This window comes from Panthera uncia, chromosome B4 (assembly GCF_023721935.1).
Source record: "Panthera uncia isolate 11264 chromosome B4, Puncia_PCG_1.0, whole genome shotgun sequence".
NCBI classification, from domain to species: Eukaryota; Metazoa; Chordata; class Mammalia; order Carnivora; family Felidae; genus Panthera; species Panthera uncia.
In genome coordinates this window covers 52757917-52775155 of record NC_064809.1, presented here as the reverse complement: position 1 = coordinate 52775155, position 17239 = coordinate 52757917, and the positions used below count along the sequence as shown (strand labels likewise).

Here is a 17239-nt window from a genome sequence, read left to right as displayed (position 1 = left end):
ATCCTAAGGATGTCATAGTGAAAACTGATTTCTGTCCCTCCTCCTTTCCCAACAGGTATAACCCCATCATTTTCTCTTTCTCTACACTTTATCTCTTACCTGTACCCACACACAAGTGTGTTATTTTCTAACATTTATAAACAGTGATTGGGCAGCCATTCTCTTTAGATTATTTGTCGTTGAGAAACTGTATAACTCCTTGGACTTCTCATTTCAGTATAAAAGTTTTCATCCCTGTCACTCAGGGGAAGTGAGTCATGACAGGTACTCTTTGCTTCTCAGAAATGTGTTTTCATGCTTCCCTTTGCGTCCTTTCTCTCTCCAGCTCTGATCATTTCAGACATTTCTGACAGTCCTTTCTGAGGCATCTGGATCTGGGAATGGATTCATCTATTTAATTGTTCAAGACTTTCAAATGCCTGATTCACATGGTTTCTGCCTCCTTTCTGAGAGTCTACCTACCTCTGTCTTTGTAGCCCTTAATTTCACCAGGTTCCAGAAAAGATACCCTTTATCTTCAGGTCAGCTCTTGATTATACACAATTTGTGGGAATAACCCAAAATGGTAAATGATACTGAAATTACTTTTTTTGATATATAAGTTATGGAGTCCTGCCTAGAGATAATCCAGAAAGTGAACAGCTGCAGTGAAATCAATCCATCATGTTACTCCCCCATGGGTGGTTGTATGGCATCTCTGCTTTGGCACCTAAAGAGGGAGGCAGACACAGGAAAGCAGCTTGTTTAGCCCTCATTGTGTTCTTAGAAGGCCCAGACATCTACTGAGAGCTCCACAAAACTTGTCTCCATACCTTGTTTTCAAACCCTGGAGGAGGCCTTTCCTTAGTTAGAACCCTGTACTTAGTTTACAGAACATGAAAATCAGTAGGCAAAGTGTGAAGCTGTTTTTCTAAGATGTCCAGAGTAACAGCCAAAGTCTTCACAGTCACTCTCAGACCCCACATGAAGGATCTGGCTTCCTGCTTTCTTTTTTACCTCATCCCCTATTGCTTCCCCCTCACTCACTCTGTCTTGGCCCCAGAGTCCTCCTTGTTATCCCTCAAAAGTAACTACTTAGTACCATTTCATGCCCACTAGGATGACTGCCTTTAAAAAAGACCAGAAAATAACAAGTGTTGGTGAGGATGTAGAGAAACTGGAACACTTGTGCATTGCTGGTGGGAATACAAAATGGGGCAACTGCTGTTGAAAACGGTATGGTGATTTCTCAAAAAAAAAACTACATAAACAATTATCATATGATCCAACAATCCCACTTCTAGCTGTTCCAACGAATTGAAAGCAGGGACTCAAAAAGATATTTCTATACCTGTATTTATAATAGCATTATTCACAACAGCTAAAGGTGAAACAACCCCCATGCCTGCAATTTAGTGGGTGGATTGTTGAATTTGGCAGGAGTTATTCTTGGAGATTTGGGATGGAACTTTGTCTTGGATTTTGGAAGAAGCTCAGAGACTGAGAGAAATACAGGGAAGAAGAGGGAAGAAGTGGGGGACTGGGCCTTATGGAATTCATAAAAATTGGTTTCATGTTCCCTGGCCTATGCCTGCATTTCTTTAAGCACCTCCTATGCACCAAGCACCTCCTTTGGGAGAGACTGCATCCTAACGAAACTGAGATTCACACCCATGGCCCTCATTAGGAAATATTGTCAGGGATTAAAAGAGATGAGGGTGCATGTTCTAGTCTCCAGTTTGTACATTGGTTTGGCCTTTCTCTCTTTCAAAAAAAAGTCCTACTTCTTGGAATCTTAAGATATAACAATCAATCAACACACTTATATATTCATTTTCTCTGTCCTAGATACCTCTTTTGGTTGCTTGGTACAATTATGAGCAGATCCTTGTCCTGAGTAGTGATAATTGGAGGTGGGAGTGTGGAATTAAGAAGGAGGTATATGGATCCTGGCCCTGCCCTCTAGAGGCTTTAAAGCAACTTAAAGGACACAGCCAGAACACCAGCAGAATAAAAGGGAAAATTAAGCGAGCATCAGGAAAGGCTGTAAGTGCTGACAGGAAAGGGGGTAAGGTTGGAGATGGGGATCAGTTAGGACGTCTTAGGAAAGGCTTCCTAGACACAAGGGGAAAAGTTGTAGAATAGGGTTGAGAAGATAGAGGGTCGAGACTGAAAGAAAGGAGTGAGGAGGGCATCCTTGGCAGGGCAGGTAACTTACTCAAGCCAATGGCTCATCCCAGGATGGGTAAGTCAGGATGTGAGGAGCTGAATTAGGAAGAAGGTGATGATCCTGAGGTTAGTGGATAATTAGGTCAAGGCTCTGACAGCGGGGTCAGAGAGTCTGGACTGAATATAAATGATTGGAATAATTGCAGATTATTGCACGGAGAAAGGGCATTTCTGAATGGCACTGAAGACAGTGTCTCTCTGTGTTGTTATAAGCTGGATTTGTGGCAGGCTCTTTCAGGATTCCCAGTCTTGGGTTTGCTTTCTCTTCTATATATTTGCTTGTTCATTTGTTTGTTCTGCCTGATTCTGTTCAAGTCATAAAACGTGATTTTTTAATTCCCAGATACTTTGTTCTTTGGGTTGTTTCTCTGGTATCTACATACTTTGTCTGTAGCCCACTGTTCCTCATCTTCGGTAAAAGTGGGAAGAGCACAAGGACCACCATGCACAACACAGTTTAAGGAAACAGAAATTATCAAAAACATTGTCCCTCTCCAACCCTGCCATTCAGATGGTCCTCCTCTGGGATTCCTGCTCAGGGTCATGGAAGGACTTCAGAAGAGTGTAGGACATTTTTTTGAGGTGACCAACCTCAGAGGGCTCTGTGATTCAATAAATGTTAGGAATCAGTGTTGTGTCTTTGTTGGAAGGTAGGTGGGTGGGGACAGTTCCCCAGAGAGAGAAACGTGGTACAATCATCCTTAGTGCCCAGTAAGGAGCCTCCAGAGACAGTTGAAGAAGCTGAAGGAGAAAGAGGAATTGGGAAAAGGGAAATGGGTTTGGAGGGAATGGTAGGAGGGGTGCCCCATCTTCCCATGTTCTCTACCCTCTTTCTAGCAGGCATTTCTTGTCTGTATTATCCATCTCCTGACAATTACAGGGTTCCAGTTCCCCTTTAATTTAAATGGATTGAGTACCTGCCCATTTATCAGGCCCTGAACCAGATCATCTCATGATATCACCTAACGCAATTCCTTTGTTGAACCTGAAGTGCACAGAGTGGAGTCAACCCTCCCTCAGTCATGGACTGTTATCACTATTGCTTCCTGTCAAGCCCCTTTTGAATGCATTTTATTTTCCCCTTTCATCCTGATCTCTATTCTCATTTCCCTTCCGCAGTGGAGGCACATGGTTTAGTGTATTTAACAAATGTTCTTCCAATCCATGCTCTACATGTATATTTGGATACATTTATCCACTTAAGAAATATACAGTGCTGACTATTTCAGGGACAGTTGTAGGTGTGGGGAATATGGCCAGGAACAAAATAATAATAATAATAATAATAATAATAATAATAATAAAAGTCCTGCTTTCATGGAGCTTATCTTCTTTTGGATTGAGATAAATCATAAAGAAATAAATAAGTAAAACCTATAGTACCTTAAATAGTGATGTGCAAAGGGGAAAAAAAAAGAGCAGCGGGACAAGATATGTTGTGAGTGGTTAGGTGTGGACTGCAATTTTATATGGGTGATTAAGAAAGATCATGCTATATACATGCTACTTCACTAAACGCAGTTAAGGGGTGTGGATATCAGGGCCAGAAGTGGTACAATTACAGGGACAGCAAGAACAAAATCCCTGAGGGAGGTCCTTTCCTGGTATGTTAGAGGGCAAGAATGGGTAAGAGGCCGGTGGCTAGAGAAAAATGAGTGGAAAGAAAAGAAACAGAATCTGGGTAGTAGGTGAGTCAGTGACAAATGCTGTAGGGCTTTGTAGGTCATTGTAAACGTAGACTTTGGCTTCTACTCTGAATAAAAGGGAAATTAATGGAAGATTTTGAGCAGAGGGATTTCATGACATTTTTAATAGATATATATGAATTCTTGACAAATAAACAGTGTGTTGCGGATGTTTTATAAATGTTCATAAATGCCATTTTGCTATGCGTCTCATCCTTTTACTTTTCCTACTTAACATTGCTCTCTATAAATCTACTTTTATAGATGTACCCAAGTTACTCTCTATAAATCTACTGTATTATTTCTGACTGCTGTGTAATGTTTCAGTCCACATATAGCACATTTTACTTATATATTCCTGTAGTAACAGACACTGGCATTGCTCCAACTTCCTGCTACCACAAAGAGTCCTGTGATGAGCTCGCTCATATGGGCCTCCTTAGGGACTCAGGAAAGACTTTCCTTGAGGTGTTTACCTCAGAGAGGGATTGCAGGGTGGAAGGTTGTGTGCATCTTAATTCCACTAAGATTGAGCTTCAGGATGGTGGCCCCAGTTACATTCTCACCAGCAGTGTGTGATAATTTGTATCTTCTCATCAAATTCTTATGTTGATCCTGTAAGAGAAGTCAAGTAAGGTTCCTTGTGGATGAGGAAGATAAGGCTTACAAGATAGTTAGCAAATTACTCATTTATATAGTCAAGCAGAAGATTCAGGGCTTGCATTCAAAATTTCTGACATAATATTCATTGTGCTTATTAACCCCTACAGTACCCAGCATTGCCTCCTCCAAAAATAAGATGAGGCATCCATAGGAAAAGATTAGTAGTAGTAGTAGTAGTAGTAGTAGTAGTATATTTGAACCTTACATTTTTTGATGCCTGGTCTAACTCAGCCTGCCTAGGACCTCCAAGTGTTTAGCACCAGCGTGTATGAGTGTGTCTAATTAGAGCCCTTAGGGTTTCAAGGCAAATTATATGGAATAAAACTGTTTGGATTGTCTCATGATGTCTCAAGCTAACAGACTTGAGATGTAGTGGATGATTTCGAGGCTAGACATTTACAAAGACTAATTAATTTTCTAAGTTTGGGAACTCTGGATCAGATTTCAATATTTAAGTATTAGGTAGATTATATTAAGTACACATTGTATGCTAAGCACCAAGCTAAGTACTTTACAGGCATCATTTCACTTACTCCTCACAATGACCCTATGATGTATTTACTTTCACTCCCATCTAACTGTTGTGGAAACTAAAGTCCAAAGAGGCAAACTAGTTTGTACAGAGTCACCTGGTATGAGGTTAAGTTGTAATTTGAACCTGAGCAGTCTACCTGCAGAGCCTTTACTCCTAATACTAAACTGCGCTGTCTTCCTGTGAAGGAAGCTTTTAGAATCTCTTCCCTTTGAAACTGAGGACAATTTCTTGTCACTTGGGTGGTATAGAGCAGTCATGGGAAGTATGGGGTTAGTGGACAAGAATCTCCAGAGAGAGAGGATATGAAATTTGAAAATATTCCCCACTGTCTTCATTTATGCCTCCCTCTGTTCCTCAAAGTGAGAACCTCTGCCTTAGTTTATCATACGTAGATTTATAGGGCCTGAACATGATGCCTTCAAAAAAGTAGGGATTCCCTGAGTGTTGGTGGTTGGTGCCTGGAACCCAAGGCAGCCTGATATTTTTAAAACAAGCGTCCTCAAGGGCAAACAATTCTTTATCACCCTGTGTGGCTTACACCTGCAATGAATGATCTGCAGTCAGCATTTTATCACAGTTAATTTTCCTATCACACTTTTTATTTTGCTTGCCTTCCACAGGGAACATGATACCACTTATATCTTTACCTGAATCAGGTTTATAACGGTTTCTTGGCTACAAAGTATGTATCCCAAACTCAAATAGATATGAAATCTGATTATGTGCTCTTTCAGGTTTCTCTTTCAGTTTGTGTATTTGTCCCTCAAATATTTATTGAGCACCTAACTCACAGTCTAAAGGAAGAAACAGGTAGCTGACCTGGAAGTTTGATACTTTAGGATAAATGGTACCTGCAGTAAGCCCAGGTGCTTATGAGAGCACACAGGAAGGGTAGTCTAAGGGTCAAGGGAGGCTTCCTTGGGATTTAACATCTGACCTGGGAACTGAAAGACAAGTGGGGGTTAGCTAAGTGAGGGGGACAACAGGATATTAGAGGAAGGGAACAGGGTGAGTGTACAATTTCACAGCTGGAGCAGGAACTGGGCAGGAGATGAGGCTGGAGGAATCAGCACAGTTCAGATGATGAAGGAAGGAAGGACTGTGCAGGAAGTGCAGTGGCAATCATCGAACAGATGAAGCCTGGGGATGGGTGAGGGGCAAATCAATCACATTCATAGTGTAGAAAGATTCCATGAGTTAGGAATTGACCCTCCTAATCTGTCTTGTATGCTCATAGTTCCAATCGTAATTGGAACTTGAGAGTGGAAAATAAAGAGTCTAGATGGATTTGTACGCAGAAGTTCTGACCCATAAACCAAGGGCAACTTTTGATAATCTGTAGAGAAGACATTTCAATTTTGACTTGATCTTTCTGTCTTTAAAAAACCTCTGACGTTTCCTAAAATCCTCTCAAACACAAAGCCTGAGTAGGGAGAGAAGTGGGGGCTGCATGAGTGTGTTTTCCTGTTCTTCACTACTCATTTTTGGGGCATTGCTGTGAATTATTCACCCAAAGTCTTGCTCCCCTTGAGGAGGAGGCCATTTGAATAGCAGCAGTGGATGAGGGGGAAGAGGGAACCACATGTAACATTTGTTCATTAAGAAAATGTATCTGGTATATTCAGACAGTGTTTTGAGCAACTTAAAAATACCTCCTTGTGAAAATTAATAGGGAGTTGCAAGTGAGTGTTTTGATACTCTCCAGGGAAAATTCTCCAGGCTGCTGGCAGCTGACATCACAGATGGTGCAAGACACAGTGTGGCCAATAAGGAGACTGTCTACAGAAGTGACCCCTCCTTCTTTCCTGGAACCCAGAGAGGGAAGAGACAGTAGACATTGTTTTGGTTGTGAGCTACTGAGCTAGGTGACTTATTTATTTTCTCCCTGCCCTTCACACTCTCATAACTGTGGACATAAAAATTGTAGTGGATTTTTGTCTGCTTGCTTTGGGTTCATTGAATGTCAGGATTCACAAAATGGCCTTTCTGGCTCCTTAGTAATAAACACTTTGTTGGCTGCTGCACCATTTCACTGGTATTTCCTCACCAGACAGCCTGGTTCTCCACTTCTTGCAGGTAGTTATGAAGAGCCTGCCTCTTTTTCCCCTCTTCCTCTCTTCTCACAGCGCCCCCTGTGGGCCTGGGGTGGGTAAAGGGAAGGGTTGGACTAAACATTCTTTGACATCAGTAGAGCTAAATGGATGATGGAGAATGAGGAGAAAGGAGGCTAAAGTTAGCTCTGACCTTGGCTATATGATTTTGGGGTCACTGGTTTTAAGGCCTGTGGACCAATATTTTTATTTTAAGCTCAGATGATATTTAAAAAATGGTTGTGCAGTTGCAATGACACATTCCATTCCATGAATTGTTTCATAAGTCACACCTAAGTACTGCACATACATCCTGTATATGGATTGCCACACAAAAAATTCAAATCCTTATGTCTTATAGCTTAATTAGTAAATGAAGCTACATGAGTTTGATGAACCCACATGGGATTATGTCATGTGGTGTGTAAAAAAGCAGAATGTTTGGAGATATTTGTCACTTTTTCTGGGTAAAAAAAAAAAAACTTTTTCTGCTTCTTCTATGATGTCTTTTGGTATCAGTTTCTGTGATATTTGGGCTATAACAGGTGACATGCAACTTCTGAGTTTTTGTGCATGGGTTGAATAATGAATTCAGTAAATATTTATTGTTTACTATGTCTTAGGCATTATGGAGGGATAGCAGAAAGCAGAAGAAATACGAAGGAGCAGATTTGAAGCCTGACCAAAGGAATTCTGCAGCCCCAATACAACTTGGCTTAACTCAACCTCACAAACCTGATCTGCAACTCTTGGTTCCCTGGGCTTGCTACAGCTCTCTGATCCCGAAATCCCCTTCAACTTTAGTTAGAATGCTGTGTCAAGCATTTCACAGATTTGGTCAAAACCTGGTACACAGACGTAATCTAGAGCCACTGACAACTGTAACTGACTCTGCCAGAAGTCTGAACACTCTGGATTTAGTAGTCATGAGTGTGGGCCACACAGTGGGTATAGGTGTGTATATCCTGGCAGGTGAGGTGGCTAGAGATAAAGCAGGACCATCCATTCTGATCTACTTGTTGGTGGCCGGCCTATATTCTGTGTTGGCTGTGCTGTGATATGCAGAGTTAAGTGTTCAGCTTTTCCATTCTGGCTCTGCATATCTTTACATCTATGTCACTATAGGTGAAATCTGGGCCTTCATCACTGGCTAAAACCTCATCCTTGCCGATGTTGCTGAAACAGTCATTGTGACCTGGGCTGGAAACTTAGCTATTGACAACCTTTCTAGGAAATGGATCTCTCAGATCATGCGTGAAAGCATCCCACCTCATGCTCCCCATTTCTTTGCAGAAATGCCAGGCTTCTTTGTTGTGGGCCTTGTATTGCTGTTCATGGAATTGGTGACTAAGAACTTTGGGTAATCCTGGTTACCAAAGTGATCACATTTGTGCTCACATTGATGATACTTTTGGTTCTCAGTTTTATCATCATCTTTGGCTTCATTAAAGGGAATGTGTACAACTGGAAGCTCACAGAAGAGGACTACGTAATGCCTGGACTCAATGACACCTCTACCTTGGGCCCTCTCGGCTCTGGAGGATTTGTGCCTTCTGGCTTCAAGGGGATTCTTTGTGGAACAACTACCTGTTTCTATGCTTTTAAAGGTATCAGTGTTATTACTACCAGAGTCAACGAAGCCCAGAATCCCCAGCGTTCCATCCCCATGGGCATTGTTATTTCACTGTTCATCTGCTTTTTGGTGTACTTTGGTGTCTCTAGCACTTACGCTTATGGTGCCTTACTACAAGCTTCAACCTGGGAACACCTTGTATGAGTCATTTCTCTATATTGGATGGACCCCTGCCAACTATGTTATAGCTTTTGGATTCCTCTGCAGTCTTTTGGCCAACATCTTTGGCTTTATGTTCCCCAAACTTCAAGTGATATACATGATGGCACAGGATGGCTTTCTGTTCTCTGTCCTTGCCTGGATGCAAAATGACACATACAACTGCATCAGGGTCATTTTGATATTTGTCATTATTGTAGCAATCATGTCATTCTTCTTTGGATTCACTGATCTCTTGAATCTCATATCAATTGGGACACTGCTAGTTTCTTCTCTTCTGGCTTTTTGTGTTCTCATCATCAGGTATCAACCTGAGATGAAGAAAGGGGGAAATGAAGCAGATGTGCAGGAGGAGAATGGAGCTGCAGGAGAGACACTGACTCTACAGGAACTATTTTTCACAGGCAGCTCCACCCCTACTCCACTCTCTGGCTGGGTTGTCTATGTTTGCTCCTCACTGCTTGCTCTGCTGCTCACTCTTCTTTGCCTGGTGCTGGCCCAGTGGCCAGTTCTGCTTTCTGGAGACCCACTGTGGATTTCAGTGGTTGTGGTGCTCCTGGGGCTCATCATTGTGTAAAGGTGCCTTTACAACACTTACCTTTGTTTAATAAAACATTTAGATAAAAATACCTTCCTTAATTCTTTCACAGTGGGGAAATCATAGTGAATCATTATTTCACTATACACACCACACACACACACACACACACACACACATCACCACAATGTTTATGTTAAATATCTTATAAAACATGGGTTCATTATACCTCAATAAAGTGGAAAATTTTTAAATACCACAGTTATCTGTGTGTCTTTACTTTATTTTGTTCCCTGATTGATCATAGGTAAGGAATGTATCTTGTTCACTCCCCCAGAGCATCCAGCTGGGGGGACAAGTACATAATGAGCATTTAATAAATTGATGTTAAATTAAATTGAACCATACACATTTCTTTGGTACAGAAAATTCTCCTTCTTTTCAGGCTAACACAGTGCTACTCTTTTTTTTCCTTTTCCTTTCTTTTCTTTCTTTCTTTCTTTTTTTTGTGCAAAATGTGATTTTATTATAGCATGGGGACAGGACATGTGGGCAGAAAGAGATGCCTTGGGATTGTGAGAAGTGACTGATTTCATACTTTTAAGTTTTTGGAGGGAGTGGGGCTAGAGATGAAGTAAGTTTCTAAGGAATTTTGGAAGCAAGGCTTTCAGGACCTTGAGGGGCTAGCTGCTGTTAAAAGAAGGTTACTTTCAGTCTTTAATAAAACATAAACATTGAGACACTAAGCCATGAGTTCCTTGAGAAATGCCATACTCTGCATGTTTCAGACATCTACCCATGGGCTCCAAGCTATAAGGGGATTTAATTTAAACTACATTTCTTTTGACTTTGTTTTCCTCATCATTTTCCCCTATGAACAACTTTGACCCTTAAGTTGTTAAGATTGTTGAAAGTGGAAGATCTCATCTTCTGTAGCTTTTTCCTGCTGAGTAGGGGCATAGAGATGTCTCTACCTATGTGTCAACATTGGTCAGATGAGATGTAATAACAGTCAATAAAGGCTGAGGCAGCTGCACCTAGAGCTGATGACATATGGGAGTCTCCTCGAGCAGAAAAGATCACCTGTCCCCTGAAGTTATGCCAGTGAATGAGTTCCAGCACCAAGCTGAAAGACATAGGAAAAAAAAAAAAAAAACAAAAAACAAAAAACAGCAAAACATAATTAAATTAAGGAGAAAAAAGAAGCCCAATAAAAGACCTTTAATAGTTAATTAAAATCCTCCAGATTTTAACGAATTATTAAAGGAGAGGGAGGGATTGTTTAAAGCACAATTTGAGTATATATATATATATATATATATATATATATAATAAATCCTGTTATATTTTGTGGTAATCTGGACTATATACATAATATTCCATTTTAATTATGGTGCATATTTCACCTTGTGTAGCTGTTAAAATATCTAATACCATTTTATTTTGTAGAACTGTTTTATGTATTTGAGTTATTTTAGTGTTTAATAACATAATGTTATTTTGAGAGTCATTTAAGTCCTAAATCATGTACCAGGTGGTATTTACCAGCATAGAGACTGTTTTGTTTAGCAAAATATCAGATAATTAATAAGAGACACTTTATGAAAATAAAAGAAAAATATGGGTGAATAGAGCAAATTATAAACCCAGTGTTCGAGCCTTGAGTGTAGCCAATGAGAAGATTTTAGATGTCAGGCTTGAAGCATCCTAGATGGAGTCAAAACAGTTAGTGGGAATCAGATGAGTTTTTCTGGTTTGTAATTCAAATGTCTTTGGTGATTCCTTTGAATGTCCCATAGAACAACAGGCACAAAGAAGATCTGTACATGAGTTTTGTGGGAATGTCTCTGAAGTTTACTTTAAGTTGTCTAGTTTAGGCAAACCAGAAACATTTAAAGATAATCAGAACTAGAATTTATTTAACATCCACAAAGATGTGTTATTGAAACAAATTTTCTCTCCCAAATCATCCTTATTTTCAGAGATAGCCAAGTCAAGACTACTGTGTTTGAAAATAAGTTCAATTTTAACAAACTTGGCATAATTATTTACATAAGCTCAGCAAGAACATCGATTGATCATACAGATTTTTCTTAATTTGCTTTGCTGGAACTTTTTATAAGGAATCTCAATTGAACTTTCAGTAGGCTTTCTAGACCAGAAGCCAAGCCCAATATTTGCCATCAGACATGCCTGCAATACCTATATATGTATATGCCAATTCCTCTTCTCGAGGTCCCCATAATGTCCTGAGATTCCTGCACCTGGCAGGAAGTGGCATTCTTTAATCATCTGGTAAGGCTGCTGGGAAATCTGTATGTACTACTCCTTTAAAAGTATCTTCTGGGAGACTTCCTTGACAAACACCAATTCTCCCCACCCAGAACTAGATCTAGAACTCAATGTGGAGCTATATCCAGCATCTAGAACTGTACCCGGACACTTCTAGTTTTGCCTTTGTGTGGCTTTGCCTGAGTTCTGGTGACTGTCCTGTCTGTTCCATCAGAATGGAATCTTGCTCAGGGCAAAGAGTAGTTTCTCCCCTTCCTCTAGACCCAAAAGTAAGAACACTGTTGTTCATTCAAAGAACAACAGTAAAAATGCAGCCCTGGGGGAGGAGAGTGCCTGAAATGTCCTTTCTTGGTCCTATTTCATCTATTCCCATGGGATGTGGGGAGAAGCTGGAAGTAGTGAAATTGATAGAAGGCCCAACCTGCTTTACCTGACTTCAAGGGATCCCTAAGTAGGAGAAGGGCTCCAGCATGGGCACAACATACATCTTTATTGATGCAGTCAGAGTTTTATGCTTTGGTATAGGAGGGTCAGGGTTTTCTATTGTATTTATGTATGGGGCTGGCTCTGGGAGGGAGAGATAGGAAACTACTTTCTTATTTCTCATCTTCCCAACAAGGAGTAGGTGACTGTAGGGGAGGACTCCAGGGGAAGGATGACCCATACACTTACCAAATTCTTTAGATGCTTTTTGGAGATACTGGTGCAAAAACCTTGTGAAAGTATCTAGGATTCATTGGGCAGAGAGAATTAATATCCCAAATTGGGAGAGAAATTGACCAGAATAGGAGCAATTAGTAACTGTACAGGGATTGAGGGATCATTACTTTGGAAGGGAAGGTATGAGTAGAAACTGAGAAAGAGGTATTGGTCAGGAGATATTTCCTGGAGGAGGATACCTATGGAGCAATAAAGGAAGAATAAGTGAGTTGGAAAAGAAATGGGACAGTAATTCTAGGCTACACAGACCTTTAGGAGTCATGAAAGATTAAGACTCTTATGAGGGATATGTATTTTCACATTTGAAAGAAATTTATGAGCCAGGGTTTGTATTATGTATTGTGCCATGGAGCGAGAATCTTGAGTATGGTGTGAGAAAGTGGTCCCTGCTCATTTTTCTGCATGTCGCTGTCCAGTTTTCCCAGCACCACTTACTGAAGAGACCGTCTTTATTCCATTGGATATTTTTCCCTACTTTGTCAAACATTAGTTGGCCATAGGTTTGTGGGTCCATTTCTGGGTTTTCTATTCTGTTCAATTGATCTGTTTGTTTTTGTGCCCGTACCATACTGTCTTGATGATTACAGCTTTGTAATACAGCTTGAAGTCCAGGATTGTGATGCCTCCTGTTTTGGTTTTCTTTTTCAAAATTGCTTTGGCTATTCGGGGTCTTTTCTGGTTCCATACAATGGAGTGAGAGTCTTCAATCAGGAAGGGAGGAGATATGATTGCCATCTGGAGGATAGACAGAAATATGTGGACAGATAGACTTTTACTGGGAGATAGTTGTAGCACCTGCTACAGTCATCTAGATCTTTGCTCTGCAAAGTAAGGCACCATGGACCAGCACCATGGGTGTCATTTTGGTTTGGAATGCCTGAGTTAGGCTCTTTTCCAGAAATGGAAAAATGTACAAAATAAACTCAAAATCTTTAATATCCCAAATTCTCCTGTCAACTCCTGAAATGAAAGCCTGGGGTAGATGTTAGTGTGTGTAAGGTGGTGAGACATAGGGATGATGAGTGATTAAAAAAAATCTTGTTAGAGCATTGAAATCTGCTAAAATTTTTATGTTTTTAATTTTTTAATGTCTATTTATTTTTGGGAGACAGAGAGTGAGTGGGGGAAGGGCAGAGAGAGAAAGAGACACACAATCCAAAGTAGGCTCCAGGTTTTAAGCTGCCAGCACAGTGCCCGACACGGTGAAGCCATGAACTATGAAATCATGATGTGAGCTGAAGTCAGACGCTTTACCAACTAAGCCTCCCAAGCATCCTGGAATCTGCTAAAAATTTTAAAACAGGGCTTGGATTTAGGAGAATAAGTTACATGTTAGGGATCAAATAAGAATTTCAGGTTTACATATTCTTGCACTCTTCATATATTTATCTTGTCTCACTGATGAGATTTTAAAACGCCTCCTAAGGGAAAAGAACCTCTTTTATATAGTACTTTATATCTCCAATGCCCACAAAGTGATGATGAAAATATAGCTATCATTTGCTGAATACTAATGCCCTATACTTCATTCTAAACACTTTACAAAATCACCTGTTTAATACAAATGTTCTATAAGGTGAATATAGTTATCCTCATTTTACAGTTGAAACTAAGGTTCAAAGAGGTTAAGCCATTTGTGCAAAGTGAGTAGTGAAGCTAAGATTTGTATCAAGTTTGAGCAAAGCTTGAGCCACTAACCTCTGAACTATACTCTGCTTGGAACAGCATCTCAATAAGGTATAGATGATTCTTGAAACTTGGTGGTGCCGAACTAATTGAAAGAAAGTGAATAATTCCAAATAGTGAATAATGAAAAAAAAATTTCTACTTCTTTTGTGGAATGTAGTCAGAGACACATTTAATGACACATGGAAGCTAACACTCAGACATTCATCTTCCTGTGCCCCACCCTGCAGTCAGGATCTTGGAAAGAGGAGGAAGGCTGGGTACATATATTCACAAAGCACCTCACTAAAAGTCATGTATGTGCCTACTATATGGACATATGTTTGAATTGAGTGGAAAGATGTGCAAAGGAGCAGGGTATGTTTATCTCCATAGGTCTATAAACATGAGCATATTTGTTGAAATTTTGGGATATGTATGTGGTGTGTGTGTGTGTGTGTGCGTGTGTGTGTAAACACATCCTGAAGGAGTTCAATCAACCATGAGGAACTGGTTGTCTTTACACCACCCTCTCACTTGGTGGTGTGTTTGTACCAAACTCTGCTATTTATTTTTCATTCCCTCTCAAGGGAACCTCAGTGAGTTTTCTTTCTGAGAAGTTAATGGCTAAGATGCTAGGCTGCTGCAGAGCCACTGTGAATCTGCTGCAATCAGAAGGGGTTTGCAGAGAAAGAGAAACAGCAGCCCCAAGGCCATCCCCTCTTGTCTTTTATTTTATGGCCTAATACACAGCCGCCCTTGTATGTACATCACCCACGTAACCTCCTCCCTTCTCCGAGAACCCCTCATAGAAGGTACTAAGAGAAGCCATTTTATTTACTTCTTTGCTTCCAAATGGGACTCTCTTTTTGAGCCATCACAGAAGGGACACTTAAAGATTATATCCATTAAGGAATCATTGTTAATACGGAACTCGGTGAGGGGAGAGAGATGAAAGACCTATAGATGGAGGCATAATGGATACCCTATCTCATTTGAACCCTACACACCTTCAATAAGGGTAAAGAACAAGGGAAGTGGACATGGAACCTGAGCTGAGACTCAGGTCCTGGCTCCTGTCTTCTATACTCAAAACCTCCAGCTTCTGTGGAAGGCTGAGGTCAAGTGACAGTGACTTAAATAAAATTGGTTAGTTTAAGAGGTCAAGAAGCCCTCTTTGCCTGATATCTAGCTTTAACAATATCCTAGGCACACCTGGCTGGCTCAGTCAGTTAAGCCTCTGACTCTTGATTTTGGTTCAGTTCACGATCTCAGGGTTAGTGAGCTTGAGACCCACATTGGGCTGTACGCTGACAGCATGGAGCCTGCTTGGGATTCTCTGTCTTCTCTCTCTCTCATTCTCTACCCTTATCCGGCTCGTATTCTCTCTCTCTCTCTCAAAATAAAATAGACTTAAAAAAAACAATTTCCTAATTACTGGCAAGTGGGAGAAGACTTATCTGGAGATATGGGCCAGGAGGCACTTAAGCTACTTTGTCAGTGCCTATCAGGTTCTTCCTGATGTCTGACTACCATGCCTTGTGCTGTGTCTAAAACCCACTCCTTCACAGATGCTGCCCTTATATCTCATCTCCCTTTCTTTTCTAAACTGGAATCGTAGATAAACAAGGTTGAGAGGAAACAGAAAAGTGAAATGCCCCAGAAAGAAGGCAGGAAAACTGACCAGGTTGGGGGGGGGGTACTTGGGGAGGGAGGAGAGGAGTGGTAAGGATGGGAGGAGGGGAGGAAAGGTTGCAGGGGATCATCAAAAGACTGCAGAAGCAAGAGTAGAGGAAATGAAGTGTGTAGAACATTATCCCCAACTCCAGCAGGTGGTTATAGAAAGAAACAGCCTTGGTGAAGGAAAAGAGGAAGAACGGAGAGGAATGGGGAGGGAGGCAGACAACGTTTTTTGTAGGAAAACAACATGGGTTCAGGTGTGAGGGAGAAATCCCCAATACACGTGCTGCTTTGCTGTTGCAAAGCCTGTTCTTGGAGGTACTTGGGACTGAAAGGCCTTCCCTTGAAGGAGATGGGTCACAGGAGTATCTGCTCCAGGGAGACGTGACAGGATAAACTCACGTGATGGGGAATGGAGGACCAGGGGAATCAGGGAAGTGATCTTCCCACTTTCTATCTACTTTCTATTTTCAGTCACTTGAATTGTGGTTGAGAAGGGATAAATAGGAAAATCAGTTTCTAATAATGAACAGAAATTCAACATCAAATGATGCCCAAAGTCAAGAAATCCTTCCCAGTTGCTATGTCTTTTCCTTGGAATTCCATCCTCCCAATCTCTGACTACCGAAATCCTACACAATCATCATGGTCCAGATTAAATGTTACCTCCTACCCACAACTTCCTGGATAGCCCGCCTCTGAAGCAGGCTCCACACTCAGCATGAAATCCAACACAAGGCTCTATCTCAGGACAGTGGGATCGTGACCTGAGCTGAAATCAAGTCAGACCCTCAACCAACTGAGCCAGCTAGGTACCCCCAGAATTTCAATCTTATACCAGTGTCCTTTCAAAATCCATTTGTTTCAATCTGAGTCAGTCCTGACAACACATAAAATTCTTTTCCAAAGCTTTCCTTTCACAAGCCTTCTACAACTTCCTTTTTTCACTCAGATTTTATCATAAGCCTTCTCTCTCTAAATCACCACTCTCATTTTAGGGCAAAATTATTTTCTTTTACCTCAACAAGAATGTATTCTCATTTTTTATACCTTCCTTACACATCTACTTTCCTTGTAATTTCCATTGGTCTTAATGACATTTACCATAATTTTAACCCTTAAAAACCATAGTCTCCAGTAAAAATTAAGCAGTAATCAATTATGAACTATTTGTTCCATCAGAACTCTTTAGATTGGAAATTTATGTATGCATTTCATAATTTCTAGAAACATGTACCTCTCCAGAGTACAATCTCTTAATTAAGCATAAAACATGTTCACTAGCAGTCCCAAGTATCTTCAGTTTCTCTGCAGTAAGAGATCAATGCAGATATATCTCCATTCAGGAACCAATGCTTTAATGGTCTGTCT

General features: G+C 40.7%; 1 pseudogene; it reads left to right on the top strand.

Moving 5' to 3' along the window:
* Positions 1 to 17239, top strand: part of LOC125919819 (cationic amino acid transporter 3-like) — a 78175-nt pseudogene that overhangs the window by 49730 nt on the left and 11206 nt on the right.